The following is a 14791-nucleotide window of genomic DNA, read 5'->3' as shown; positions in this document are numbered from 1 at the left end:
AACAGATGGCTTGCCCAAGGCAGCCAGTCATTGGAATTACTGCTATTCACTAGGCTGATAGCTTCCTCCACAACCCCCAATACCTGGGCTGAGGCACAATCTCCGTGTCAAAAAAGCTTACAATTTAAGAGACTAAGTTCTGAAAAAGCTTATAAACATAGGAACTGGTCCTGTAAATACTCCTATTGGTTTCAAGGGGATCTCTTAGAGCAACAGACACTATACGTATTGTAACGAATGTCTGCAGAAACTGGCTTTAACTGTATAGGAACAACAAAATAATGATTGCTGAATAACTGCCTGTGTGGAACAGCAAGGCAGCGGGAGCAGGCATGTGACACGGGCTCACATGGATAGGTCTTTCAAAGGATTAGCCCCTACCTAGCCAGCATCTGTCAGTCCCTGTGCTGAGCTTTTCAGCATTCAAACCAGCGAGCTAAACTGTAGCTGCCTGAGTACCTGTCAGAAGAAGGCAGCCCCCATGAAGTTTTTGAGGAACATACTAAGTACAAAGGCTGCGGCGGCTCAGTGGCTGTCGCTCCAGTGCTCCTAAACACATGATCCATAAACGCAGGTAAGAACAGGAGAGCTCCAAGACATCCATTTTCCCCTTGCCCCACTAGCGATGCTGCATGTCACAGATGGGCTCTTAGAGAATGATAAACTCGGCCAAGCACATGACAATCCAGACTACTACTGCAGCCTCCCAGGATATTCTGCTCAAATTAAGAATGAATATGCCAGTACAGCACTCCCTTCAGACAATCAAATATCCTTCTGATGAATGGAAACGTCTGGACAGGAAGGAGAGAAGAGAGAAGGAAAAAATATAGCTATAGAATTAAAGATAACACTAAAAAAAAATTTCAAAGCAGCAGCGGTGAGGAAGGAAGTTAAAAACAGAAAGGGAAGGATGTTGCAGCAACTACTGCAAGACCAGAAAGCCCCTCCTGTCATTGTAACGGTAGTTTCACCTACCAGGGCGCTCAGAGAAGCTAAATTTCAGCCGCTAGATAACTATCGTCATTTTGTCTTGTTACAGAAAAACAGTCAAAATAAGTCTTCCCCTTGCTCAAGTCCACATGAAAGGGATGAACTTGGAGCATACTTTCTCACACAGCTCGTCTCACTCTCTCCAACACCTCTTCCTCACCTTCCCTGGCCTGTCCCAAACAGGTCTTTAGTTTCTCAGTCTTTCTGCAGACAAAGTAAAGCACGTGCAGAAGTAACAGCATCAAAACAGGTTTTGCGATAGCTGCTTACAGCACCCCTGTAGCAAGCGAGACATGGCCTACTACGAATTGTCAAGAAAAGGAACATACCTGAAAACACAAAGGCTAGAGGAACAATCCTACGTTAACAGAAGAACTTATCCGCAGAAGGGAAAAACTCCAACAGGAAGAAATAAGACTACAAACGCGTACATTTCAGTTTGTGACATTCATTCGCGGTATCTCACCTCCTGAGGGAACAAAACAATTTATGGCTGGAGGGCAGGCTACCGTAGCCTTATGCGAAGCCACGTGAGCTTGCCGAAAGCAACTGAAATTAAACAGGAGCAGATGCTTTGATGATTAGATGAAGAGGCTGACCTCTAGGTCATGGTTTTAATCCCAGGTCAGATACCATCAGATGACCATTCTGGGGAGCACAGAAAGGCACAGGCCACTAAAGATAGGAATCCTTTCAGACAACCACCTCCGCTTGCAGCTGAGAAGACTAACATTAGACACGCATGGTTAAGTTTAGAGGACAGACCCGAAAGTGAAAAAATCCTCAAGAATATATACTGCTTCCTAAGAGTCATGAAAGCTGTAACCTTCTCTGGTGAATAAACAACCTTAAAAGAACTCAGATGACACTGTGACAGAAGAGGCAGTCCACTGTAACAGTGTCCACTTGAGTTTAAAATAAACAAAGGTAGGAGAAGTAGGAGCATGTACTGGAAAAAGCTCTTCCAACTGGGCTTCCAATTTTTACTTGTTTCATTCCGTGTTCCTGGTCTTCAAGCATCCGGAGGAGTTTCCTCAACCAGAGCAGGGATCTTGCTTTGTAACGTAGGCATATAAAGAAACATTCACACGTCTGACTAAGCAGGGTGCTGGGGAAGCCCGTTTTGTTGCCAACTTTTCCTTTACAGAGCTACAAAGCATAGGATCGTCCAGCCACAAAATCTAGATGCCACTAAAAGAAGCTTTGCAATTGTCTTTGACGGGGCCAGGTTTTCAAGCAATGCATTATATCAACACAGCATGGACTTTTCCGTGTGGGGGACATTATTAATCCAACATATTTTAACAATTTACAAATGCTTTTGTTTTAAGTTTCTGCTTCCAAGCTATATTTTCAAACACAGCCTTTCCTCTTCAGTGTCAACTAACCTAGCTAGGTAATTTTGCTAGAATGCCTTTTCTTGTTCCAAAAGCAAGTATGATGTTACAAGCAGTGCTTTTTGCTCAATATCTTAAAACAGTTTCTTCCCTTACTGATTTTCAGTGATGTCTGCCCACCCCAGCTGAATGTTCTAGAAATTCTAGAAAGCCAAGGGTTTCCTTCAGAGTCACCGTCAAGAAGCACCCTACCTTTCAAAAGGCTGATGGAAATCACTTTCAGCAGTTTAGCAATGACAAACGCTAATCATATTTGTAAAGCCTGTTTCTGTATTTCTCTTCTCCTTTAATTTATATTTTTAATCTGTTTTATATAGCCTTGCGTCTTGAAAAATGAGGTAAAGAGCAGTGTGTATTTATACAACCTGCTAACTTGTCCTCCAAAAACATTGCCACTAGCAGCGAGGTAAAAATCAGCCTATGCCACAGCTGACTGAGACTTAGTTTGCTGTATGAGAAAAGGTCAGATTTTTATCATCTGCTTTACTGAAGTCTTAAAAATAAAATTCTAATACTATTTAGGATATATTCCAAATCTTATGAGAGAAAGGAAAGGTTAGCACTACACATCTGAGCATATGTAGAAATACTGTAAATAAGCCTCTGGCTGCTGTCTCCTTGGGAAGGAAGTTAAGTCACTGACACTGACATGCAGCCCAGGAGTGCTCCACCACGGTCCCTCAGCTCCTGAAGGCAGTATCACGGTAGGTCGCCTACATTAAGCATGACAGCAAATCATAACACAATCTGGAGAGTCTGAACAGCTTCACTGGACAGCAGACACATAGGATGAGGGCGAGGGGAATGAAACAAAATCACTCTGCCTCTGCAATGATGTCGCACAGGAAGGCAGCACACAGGCTCCTAACCACGAGATACAGCTCCGTAAGCCATACGGCCCTGCGCTGTACCCTGGTGCGCCAGCTCTGCTTTAAGCATCAGGTACCGATTAATCAGGAGAAGATTAGTTAAAGCTGAGGAAATAGAAAGCTGCTTGGGGAGAAGAAACTACCCACACCTGCTCCCAAACCCAGGTGAGCCAACAATATCTCCTGATCCATGGGACCAAAGGCAGTTGGAGGACTAATCAATGCAAACACCACCACCTGCACTGCATACCTCAGCAAAACACCTCTCAGGAAGTCAAGGCCAAGCAGTTTCTGTTCCAAAGTCAAGCCTGTGCCCAAAGCAATGAAAAATAAGATAATCAGAAGCCTACAGATGTTGGAATTGTTGCCTCAGCACATCTCAACCAAAATGTGAAACTAGTTAGTGACTGGCTAGGTCATGAGCATTAAATACCACCTACCACACTAATGCCACCTTTGAAAAAAAGAGGGCTGTCTGAGCTAAAGATATTCAACAGGGGTAAAGATCAGGTCTTCCTTGTGAACCTCGATCAGGTTGGGAAGGACGTGAACATATTCAAAGAATTAGTTCAAGAAAGGCAGTTGTCCGTACTAAGAGGTTACAGAAATCCAACTGACCCTGCAGGAGCTCAGACTTTCATGAAAGCAGAGCAAAATAGTTGTGCAAGCTGCAAAACTTAGGAAAGCACAGCAAGCATGTGCATGCAGGTGGATATTGGGTTATCCTTGGACGCACACTGAGCTAAGTTCACTAGCAATAGATCTTTTTCTACCTAGTATCAGAAAATGTATCTGAATTGAATGTTATTTTGTATTTCCAGTCAAGCTGACTGGAACCAATTAAAACATACCTAGAGTACCACTGCTTAAACCTTTTTATTATTATTAATCAAAAGCCAGGTAAGAGGCATATGTACCTACGTTATCATCTAAAATATGTTTGAACACCGCAAGCAGTACTTAGGAACAGGGAAAAATTTTACCAGCTGAGACTGGTAAACCTCTGACTGTGTACCTAGGGACTGTAAGAAGCATTATCAGGAGTTACACAAGCAGTGGAGAGGTCTGCCAGTAGCCTGCATGGCCCAAGCTCTTCTCCAAGGTGTAGATGTTGCTTGTTTCACTGGCTTTACACATTTGGATGAGTTATTCCCAGTTGTCAACTTCCTATTGCTCCTAAATAGTCACTTCTGCTTCACGTTTATCCCAAAAGGAAGTGCAAGGCTATTTGTTGACAAAGAAGCTGAACTCTTCATAGTGGTCGTTTCTGATTTTTAAAAAGCTACTGTCATAGACAAGCACAGCATACAACGGCAGTAAAAACAGGCACCTAAATACTGTTGATGTGAATTCTTACAAGTTTCTTACAATGCTGTCTTTGGCAAAACTAATTTCTGCTTCTCTTAGCCGGACAGAGGTCAGTATATAGCCTTGAGGATTTTTTCACTCTCAGGTCTGTCCTCTGACCTCTCTCTACCTTGCTCCATCAGGTCACAGCCAAACAGCTGATCTGATGCAAGGCAGACCTGCTTGGAAGGCTAAAGCTGATGCACCACTATCAGGAGTTTCCCATTCCTTCCACACTATTAACACTGATGTAAATACAGTATTTTTAGGGGCCAGAATTGACATATTAATATATACAAAATTATTTGAAGGAATATCTCAATGTACCGTCACATCAGACTGCAGGCTACTACAGCAACAACAAAAATAAACAGTTTTGACCTCATGTCTCTGATCTGGGTTTTTCCACACAAGCTTTACTTTCTTCCTCTACGTCATGTAGGGCTATAGCCCAACTACAACATAGATCAGTAACTCTGCTCACATGAGATCAGTGGTGTTACTCACCTGAGTAAACCGACCCAGATGAGCTACTTACAGGAGTAGATCCCAAGTTAAGCAGTTCTAATTTACACATTGGGCCAAAAGCAAGTTGAGGGCGGGGGGAGGGGAGAGAACAAACACAACTGACGATGCGGTCAAGGGAAATGGTCAGGAAACTTGGACATGAGCTCGAGATAAGAGAACATAAGATAACTTTCTATAAGCAAGCTGATCTCTCCTAACCTCAACTAACAATTCTACACCTAATCTCATTTCCAGGTAACACTAGAGCCATTTTCAACAACTAATTACTACCCCGGAACCGAAAAGGAACAGCATGCTATGCTACACCGTTGTAACGTCTGTGGAAACACCTCTGACCCCGTTGCTAGCAGAAGGACTGGAACTGGCCTGCTCCCCTGCCGTCACAGGCGACACCCTGCGCGCGTGAGGAAGGCGGGAAGCCCGCGAGCGCTGCTGAAGGAAGAGGGCAGCTCTCCGGAGCGCGCCCGAGAGCGCGGCGCACCACGCCTGCAAGGCAGAAGCGCGAGCCCGCCTCCCCGGCGCGGCAACCCCGCCGCCTTCAGCGGTCGCGCCGCGAGGGGGGCGGCAGCGCCTTAACCGGCCGCGGTCCGCTTTGGCTGCAAGTTTGAAGCACGGACGCGCAGCGCTGCGTTTCGACGCGGGACGGCGGCCCGCCCGCAACCCCGCCGGGCCGCTCGCCTCCCCGGCCGCGCTTCCACCGGCGCCGCCGCCCCGTAACACGCCGGCCCGACCGCGCCGCCGGCGATTTCGCCTCCCTCCCCAGGAGGAGCCCCCCGGCCAGGCCAGGCCAGCCAGCGTGAGCGTGGGCACCTTCCCCTCCCCTCCAGCCCGCCCGCGGCCCCCGCAGAGGGCCCGCACCTTCCCCGGCGCGAGGCGGCCGGGACGCAGCGCCTCACCTCTGCCGAACCGCTGCCGACTGGCCCGGCCCCGGCGCCGGCGCCGCGCGGCTCCTCCTCCTCCTCCCCGGCCGTTGCGCAGGGACCGCGACGGCCGCCGCTGCAGCCCCGACGCGCGCCGCAAGGTGAGCGGGGCCGGGCCGCCGCGCCCGAAGCCTTCCGGAAACGCCCGAAGGCGCCTCGGCGCCCCCCCCCCCCGCCGCCGGCTGCGTTCACTCTTCACGCTTTTCCCTCCCCTCTTGGGGCGTTTTGGCTCGTTTCGCAGACTCTAAGCAGTCAACTGCGTAGGCCAACTCATTCAAGCGCTTCCACCGTCTTTGCATAGCGCGTTTTGACGCTTAGATGGCCAGTGGATTTTAAGAAAGACACAAAATTGAAGGGAACAAACAAGACAAAATCCAAATAACGTACTGAAACAAGCATCCTGCTTTCTACGGCTGTCCTGGGCTTTGAAATGACACTTGGTACATTACCTCTGCACAAAGCAGGACTGAGACACTGCTCAAGAAACCGACTGATGCTGCCACACTGAGCTTAGCAACGGCGAAGGCCGGTGCATTTGCAACCCTTGGTCTGGCCCTTCTGCCACTGACATCTCCACACAGCACAAAGCAGCCAAGTAAAATATTGCCTTTTCAGGTTACTTCCCCCAACCCCAAATCCTAAGGACAAGCACTGCAGCTCTCACTGAGATAAATTTTCCCTGGACCCGGTGCAGCGGGCTCCACTCGCCACCTCCTGCTATTTTGCCTTCCTTCACCTTTTGCCTTCGTGGCAGAAGACAACATGCTGCATCTCTCTATTTTCACCTCAGCAGCTCAAACCTCCCAAGGCAATGACCGAGATGCACACGCGTGGTGCTACTCCCCATATCATATCAGAGACACAATTTTACACAATAGGAAGCACCAATTTCTCCCTGCAGCCCTCTGTGAAGCCCGGGGGCTGAACTGCCAGTGCAGCACAGCCTGCGAGAGCCCCCAGCAGCCACGCGCCCACCCCGCGGCTCTCCTACTGCCCCATCCTCGAGACGTCTCCAGGCGGTTACGGATGATGAAGGCTGGCTAGGTCCTCCTCAGGCTCTGCAACCCAATAGAGGGATTCTGATCATCATAAAAAGGGAGAAAACAAACCCAACAACCTTTTTCTTGCTACTGCTGCCTCCTCCCTTCCTTACAGCCAGCTTGTATGCCATAAAGGCACGTACAGAGGAGGCAGGAGATGGTAAATGACGAGCGAGGACAGACACTTTTCAAGGCCTGAAATGCAGAGGAAGTGAAATTCCCAGGAAACAAAGGCTAGAAAAGCCTTCTCAGCTAGAAAGCTGAGACTAAACTTCTAATGAAAATTAATACAGCACATTCGTAGGAAAGCCTGCTTCCATCATAACTAATAATCTTATTTTTTCATCAGATTTTGAGTAAATAGCTTTTTCTAATTTGACATTGTGGTTTTCCCAAAAATATGTGTATTTTCAAAAGGAGATGGACACAGACTGACAATCCTATAGCAACGCAACCCATATAATATGTCACATAATGGCTTTTTGAACCAATGAGAACTTAACCACTATCTTTGGAGAAGTGCCGGAGCAGCTTTACTGTGAAATAATATAATAATGTTTTCACATACAAATTCTGCATTGCTTATCCACAGGAACAACTGGCCAAGCTAGTACGGTAAAATAAAAGGTTAACTGGAATTCAGGCAAGCTACCTCAAGCAGCAGTTTCTTCCAAGTATTCCAGTCAAAGAAATGTGAGTGAATAAAATATTTGCTGACTAGTGAGAAGAGGCCACCTGCACTCAGGGATATGCTCCCATAACCTTATCACAAGTTCCCAGTAAACAAACCTTGCTGGAAAAAATTCATCTTGTGCCTCAAAGAAGATTGTGAGGGTGTGTCGGCAGAGTTTTGTTACATGTCTCTGACATAATGGCAAGAGCACTCTAGGCCACAGGCTCCTAGCCCACACACGTGTACCAGCAGCACTGAGGAATGCTGCAAATGCAAGAGCAAAGCAGACATGTAGGATGATAAAGAGTGCAAACTGGTCAAAGCCACAGGGTGATCTCACAGTCATAAAACAAAACTCCTAGCTGTTCCCAAAGAGTTCTTAAAGCACTCTCTAAGGAGCAAAGGGGATACAAAAAGCCTGCGGGCTGTCTGGGAATGCCTAGCTGCACACTAAGCCTCTTAACGTATGTTCTTGACGTACGAAGCTCCCAGAGATGCTGACGCACAGAATATCCTACTTGCTATAGAACACATGACCACATGGATCGCTCAGGTTTGAAGGGACTTCGGGAGGTCGCTAGTCCAACCTCCTGCCCACAGCAGGGCCAGCCATGAGATCAGACCGGGTTGCTCAGGGCTTCATCCAGTCAGGTCTCAAAAAGCTCCAAAGATGGAGACTGCAGGGCCTCTCCAGGCCTTTCCAATGCCTGGCCATCCTCATGGGGAAGAGGTGCTTCCTTACAGCCAGTCTGAAGCTCTCTTATTTCAACTTATGCCCACCGTCTCTCATCCTGCTCCTGCAACGCACCACTGTGAATAACCTGGCTCTATCTTCTCGAGAGCCTCCTTGTAGATACTGGGGGGCTGCTGTGGGGTGCCCCCAAAGCAGTTTCTTCTCCAGGCTGAACATGCCCTAGTCCCTCAGCTTCTCCTCACAGGGCAAGTGCTCCAGTGTCCAGCTATCTTAGTGGCCCTCCACTGAACCCCCTCCAGTTTATCAACCTCTTTCTTCCTCTGGGGAGCCAAAACTGCATACAATATTCTATATATGTTCTAACAAACGCTGAGTATAGGAGGATACTCGCTTCCCTCCATCTACTGGCCGTGCTCCTAGTGATACAGCCCAGGATGCTGTCGGCCTTCCCTGCTGCTGGGGCACGCTGCTGGCTCTGCCCAGCTCACCGTCCATCCCCCAGGGCACCCGGGCTCTTTCCAGCAGAGCTGCCCCCCAGGCAGCCAGGCCCCTGGGTCTTTGCCAGGGTTCTTCCTTCCCAGGGGCAGGACGTTGTTGAGCTTTATAAGTTCCCTGTCAGCCCATTCCTCCAGCCTATGTTCCTCTGAACGGTGGCCCTATCTCAGAGCGTATGGACTGCTCCCCCCATTTTGGTGTCCTCTGCAAACTTGAGGGGAGTGCACTTCACCTGCTCCAGCTCATTAATAAAGTGTTAAACAGGACAAGTCCCAGGATAGACTCCTGGGGTATTCCACTTGTCATGTGTCTCCAGGTAGAGTATGACCAGTTAACCACTGATCTATGAGTGCAGCCAGGGTTTTTTTTACACATCTAGCTATCCACCCATCCACACCATAATACCCTAATTTCAATACAGCTAGATGGTAGCCTCTGGCTCTGTTCAGGTACACGCTTTCTAGATGAATGGTGCATCTCATTCTGATACAACTTTACTGACCCTCCCTTACGTGCCATGTTGCCAGAGTGCATCCACTGGGATTGTACGTACAGAAATGTACATACTCCAATTTAATGGAGAAAGCTACTTTGATCCCAGGGAAATATAAGGCAAATAGCTACATATGGGACGTTAATGTGCATGTATTCAAGCACACTGATGAACTGTGACTACTCCTGCTAAGAAATAAAATAACCTTAAACCTGTAGGACTGCCTATGATAAAAAGAGACCATATTTTACCTTATCTACTCATGGCAAACTTCATTTTCTGATGCCTCCAACTTATGAGGCATGGCTGCATCATAAAAAATGCAAAATTGGCATTTGTTAATCATTTTATAGCTGTAAAATGAGCTTTGCAACAGCATTCGTCAGCAGTTTGTAGTGAGCCTTTAGCTTGAATTGCCACTGACTGTGAACCCTAAGGAACTGCCACTTTCACCAGACTCATAGGGAGGTCGACAGTTTACTAGGACTCTTAATAAACTGTAAACCTACTGAAGTTGATGGGACATGCTTCAGGGCATTGTTTGAGCAAAACCACAGATGAGCTGCTGTAGCTCTTATCACAGAGGACAGTGCAAAGGAGGGAGGTGCTCTTTCCATAGATCTGATTGTCTTCTCTCAACAATCTCTTTTTCAGTAATGCACTCTTTTGGCAGCACAAAGAACAGAGGCAAATGTGCTTTTCACTGCCAGGATCATCCCCCTTTACTACGCTGTTAAACAGGCTATAAAAGGGAAGCTATAGTTCACAAAGGTATTACCTAATTCAGGAATAAACAAAGAGGGGAAGGGAAAACAAGCCCAGCCGTCATTCCCGGGGAAGTGCACTTTGTGACACTTGGGGCTTGTGGGGAGCCCTTGTACTCAAGGGCTGCTGGTGGCCTTAATCCTTCTCTGCCTTAAAGATACCTAATAACTACATTACAGGTTTAAGCATACCAAGTTTATCTAAAAGCTGGTTCAAATCAGCTACTGATTTTTCATACACACGAGCAAGGTGCAATAAAGTTACTTCATCAAAGTAAAAGATGTGTTTGCCTACCATTACGTAAGTACATGTGCAAGACTTGTAAATTTTCGTCAAGTATTTCTGCTCAAGCTCCAGAAGCCAATTAAAGGAATTTTAGCAAAGCACAACATATTTGAAGATAAGGAGATCATTAGTATAGAAAGCAAAACAATAACAATGGAAATACTGGAAGAACTGACTCTGAGAAGCTGATTGCCATAAATATTCTTTTGCTATCTTATTTTCTTTCCTTCGTACGCAAAGAAGTATTTTCAACATGACTCACATCAGACTGTGAGAGAATTCCCTCAATGTTCACGCATGCACACACACATACGCATGCTGAGAGATTTTCTTAAAAGTTGTGCCAGATCCTGCAGTTAGATCTGCAGACATTCTGCAGTTAGATCTGCAGGAATTTCTGCACACAGTAGAGAAACTGCATGCAGAGAAGCCATTTCCACAATATTCTCTGCTTCACACAGCTTCCTGTAGATCCTCCTCTTCGTTTACTTAAAAACAATATATGAAATGTGTCTCAGCAGAGAGCCTGCAGCAAACCCAGCATGTACGTTTAAGATTCTGTGATAGACTCTGGGAAAAGGGGTCTTACGTTTTTGATATGTCTTTTAAAAAAGCCCTGAAAGGTTTTCATTTTGGAGAAAAAAACCAGTAAGAATTGTTTATTCATTTTAATCTGAAAAAGTCATATGTTGCCTATTCCCGAAACAGACAGAAATTTACAGGTGATTGGTCATCCTTTTTAAATTTGTGGCGCCCTAGAAATTTTAGTGAGCAGGTAAACTCCTGAATTTTCACAGACACAGACCGTCACGGAGCAAATATTTACTTCCTTTTCCTATTCCCCCTTTCAGACTCCTTTGCATAGTTCGGGGAATCTCAGAGGCCCCTCTATCTAGAAAAACACTAGATTAACACACTGACCAGACCCTAGGCTTGTGGCTCCTACTGTCAAGTAGTATGTGCAGATAGCAACATTCAGGAGATAACAAAAGCAAATCACAACCACGAGGTCTTACAGGAAGACAGACTTTAAAACATATATGAAGTGCTTAGTTCTGTAGACAGCCTAGACCAGTAACTTTTAAGCCTATGATTGACTGTTTTGGGGAACCCTCTACGCTGGCAGACGACGCTGTACACAGCAGGTACCTGGTGCCAGAGGTCTATCCCCCCTTTTAATGGGTAACCCTGACTGCTGGGACAAGGAACTTTCCTATCAGCTTGGTTTCTACAGGGACTCCAGGCTGGCACCCACGAACACCACTGTGCTGAGCCGTGCTCCCGCTGCAGCTCTCCGGGGTGGGATGCGGCAGCTACTTCCTCGCTGTGCAGGAAAGCAGGTGGACTCCTGCCTCTGCCCCCACCAGGAGTGGGAACCACATAACTGTCTTCAATTCCCCTCCAGTTGATGTGCTGTAATCCGGCACATCAAAAATGCATCTAAGATGTGAAAAGTATGGTGTCACCAGCTCTGTCAGTTTTTGTCAAAAGCATTGTGCCGTTTGGTGACATAAATTTTTCTGCATACAAACAGGGGTTGTTGCCTGCCTGCGGACCTGAGTCACGGGCGGGCAAATTTCAAACGCTCCCAAGCACTTTCCACTCCTTACTGGCTCTTTACTTCATTAATGATGGACACCAGCTCTCGTCAGGCACCGAACAATAAGCTAACACCTAAAAGAGGGCTCTGGATACCAGGGCAGGAGAGGGAAGGAAGTGGAGAGCCTTAGACCTCAAACTTAGGTACCGCAGCGCCTAAGTCCCTTAGCATATTTAACGCCTAAGCCTTACTTCAGGTAATAAGGAGCTGTGTTTTGAAAAGTAGGTGGTCTTAAAATGATAATCACATAAGCCAACTTTGAAGCTCAGAGAAAAGAGGTAAAGTAGTTGGTCTGCACGCTATCAACTACACGACTGGGCCCAAAAAGGATCAGCAAAGTTGTCAACATTCACCCTTGGTCCCTTTCCTTGACCTTCATTTCTCCCCTCCTGTATGTAGCTATTAACAAAACAACCAGTTTTGGCTCAGCTTTATCTGGTCACCATTCCAATTAATTTATTTAAATATTGGGTTTTTCTCTGGGAAACAGCAAGACACTACAGTTGCCTGCGATAAACAGTAAACCTCATTTGAGAAAGGGGCTACAGAGATGTTAAAGAGCTAAAGCTGGGTACCACTGCGGTCTCCTCTTTACTGCCGAAAGCAGCAGAGGTTAACTAAGAGCCTGCAAGGAATCAGAAGAGAGTCAGACAGTTATGTAGAAGAGAACATCCATAATTAAATATTAGATGTGAAGCAGCAGTAGTTAACAGGGCTACAAAACATGCAGTTCCTAACAAGGAAAGAAATTGGGTCTAGAAGAAACTGCCTCTGTCAGCTAGCTGTTCCACGCGTTCCCACGCACCTCCTTGTGGAGCTTCTGACTGTGGCCGTTATACAAGATTCACAGGAAATCAGGATGAAGAGAACAAATTATGGACACATTTTGTTGCTCTGTTCGCTCAGTTTCTGTCCATCTAGTATTGTTCGTTTTGTTTATATAGCAAACTGCTAGAGGGCAGGCCTTGGTTCTTAAAGCAGAGCAAGTCAGCTTTCTAAGGGCAAGCGTGAGTCCAGCACTGCGTTCAATTTCCATCACTGCAAAAAACACCGGTCATTCTGAACAGGCTAATTTCTCAAACTAGCAGGAGCCATAAGGTCAGCATTAATGCAGGCTGAGAGAAAGGGACAAGGAATATACAAAACCTCCTGCCTGTTGCTGTCCTTTGAAGGACCAGCGCCAAGAATAAGAGAGAAAGAAAGTAAGAACGAAGGAAGAAACTCTCTCACTTCCATCCTACCCAAGAAAGAAAGGAATCTGGCACATTAGAAGGAAGAGCAAGACCAAGGTAAGGGCCTGAGAAAGATTAGATCTTAGACTGTATTTTTCATTTGGACATTTCTATCTACAGCAATTTGTTTGGAATAGGGCAATCACCCACCCAACTTGTGAGAAGACTGCAGTACCAGCAAAGCCTGGCCACAATGTGGGAAAGAAAGGTAGGAAGAAATCAGATCATTATAGCTAGACGTTATATGTATTGAAAGTGGGTTCCTACATGCCATGTTTTGGATTTCCTTTTCATACCCAGCCCATATATTTTTCTATAAATTAATCAACATACACAAAATCAGCTCAAATGAAATGTCAGGTCTTAATTAACTCCAGTTCAGTCCTTGGCTGTTGCATGCTTCAGGTAGTGGAAACACATAGGGGTTATCTACTTATTTTACTTTTTCCTACATGAATTTTTAGTGTATTTTTTTATATAAAGTGCAAGTTAGAAGAGATGCTGCTGCTGGCAGTGATATATGCATTCTGCTTTTGCTACTTGTGTGCATAACTGAAAAAGGTGTGCACATTCATGTGTGAAAAACTACTCCAGTTTATCTTTTCCCTAAAGAATTCTGTCCTCCCGTCCTCCCTTTCGGTTAAGGAGACGCACGGCTTCCGAAACAGCGTTTTCCTTTCTAGGAAGAAACAACAAACCAATCACCTGTCTGTCTTCTGCCAACCCTGGGATAACCCTTTGGTTACCATTCCATGCATGCAGGTCACTCACTGTGCCCTAGTCCTCAAGTCCCCACTTGTCAATTCTAACCTTTTCTCTCACTCGCTCTGCCTGCTTATTTAGCGAGTAAGCACTTTAGGAATGATCTATCACTAAGCAGCTTTCTGTGCAATGGGCACCTAATGCTGCCAATGTAATACAAATCAAGGTAATTCATCAAATCAGGTCATTCTTCAGACTTTTGCCCTGACAGATGCAGTCCCCAGACAGATGCCATGACACCTCTTAAAGCTCTCTAAAGGAGATAAATATTCCTTTAGCAGGATTTATTTCCTAGCAACAGTAAAACTGTCTTATTGGCAGCTATTAAATAGGTAAGAGTATATGGAAGAGCTGAAAAATACAGAATTTAGTATTCTCTGTGTATCCTAGGAACTTTCATGTCTAAATTCAGACTCTAGAGCTAAAATGTGAATTTAGTGCTAGTTGGTGTCTCAAAGCTACTTTTGTCAACGTTACTTAAATGCTGATTGTATAAGACTCCCTCTTCTTTTCTCCATTTTAAGTTACAATTTGAAGTGTTCGCATGTTCTAACAGGAGTGTTAGACAGGAGTATATTTTTGGCAACAACATTTTAATTGTCCTAATTCAAAGTAAAATCCCAAATGTCAAATCTCTTATGCTTGGAGAAAGGATGGAAAAGGGAGGGGTGCCCTCCAAACCAAAACGTTCTGAAATG

General features: G+C 45.8%; 1 protein-coding gene across 5 annotated transcripts in view; it reads right to left on the bottom strand.

Moving 5' to 3' along the window:
• The window catches only part of AFF1 (ALF transcription elongation factor 1), a 146610-nt gene that overhangs the window by 121994 nt on the left and 9825 nt on the right, over positions 1 to 14791 (bottom strand). For 2 of the 5 annotated variants that reach the window (XM_068941446.1, XM_068941447.1), the window contains exon 1: positions 6031 to 6160. The exons of 2 other annotated variants lie outside the window; for them this stretch is intronic. The gene's annotated coding sequence lies outside the window, so the exon portion shown is untranslated. Of the gene's footprint in view, positions 1 to 5992; positions 6161 to 14791 lie in introns of those variants that run through there. One more of the 5 variants, XM_068941448.1, reaches the window with a different exon arrangement.

This window comes from Struthio camelus, chromosome 4 (assembly GCF_040807025.1).
Source record: "Struthio camelus isolate bStrCam1 chromosome 4, bStrCam1.hap1, whole genome shotgun sequence".
Taxonomy (NCBI): Eukaryota; Metazoa; Chordata; class Aves; order Struthioniformes; family Struthionidae; genus Struthio; species Struthio camelus.
The sequence above is the reverse complement of the archived record's forward strand: the minus strand, read 5'-3'. Positions and strand labels throughout refer to the sequence as shown.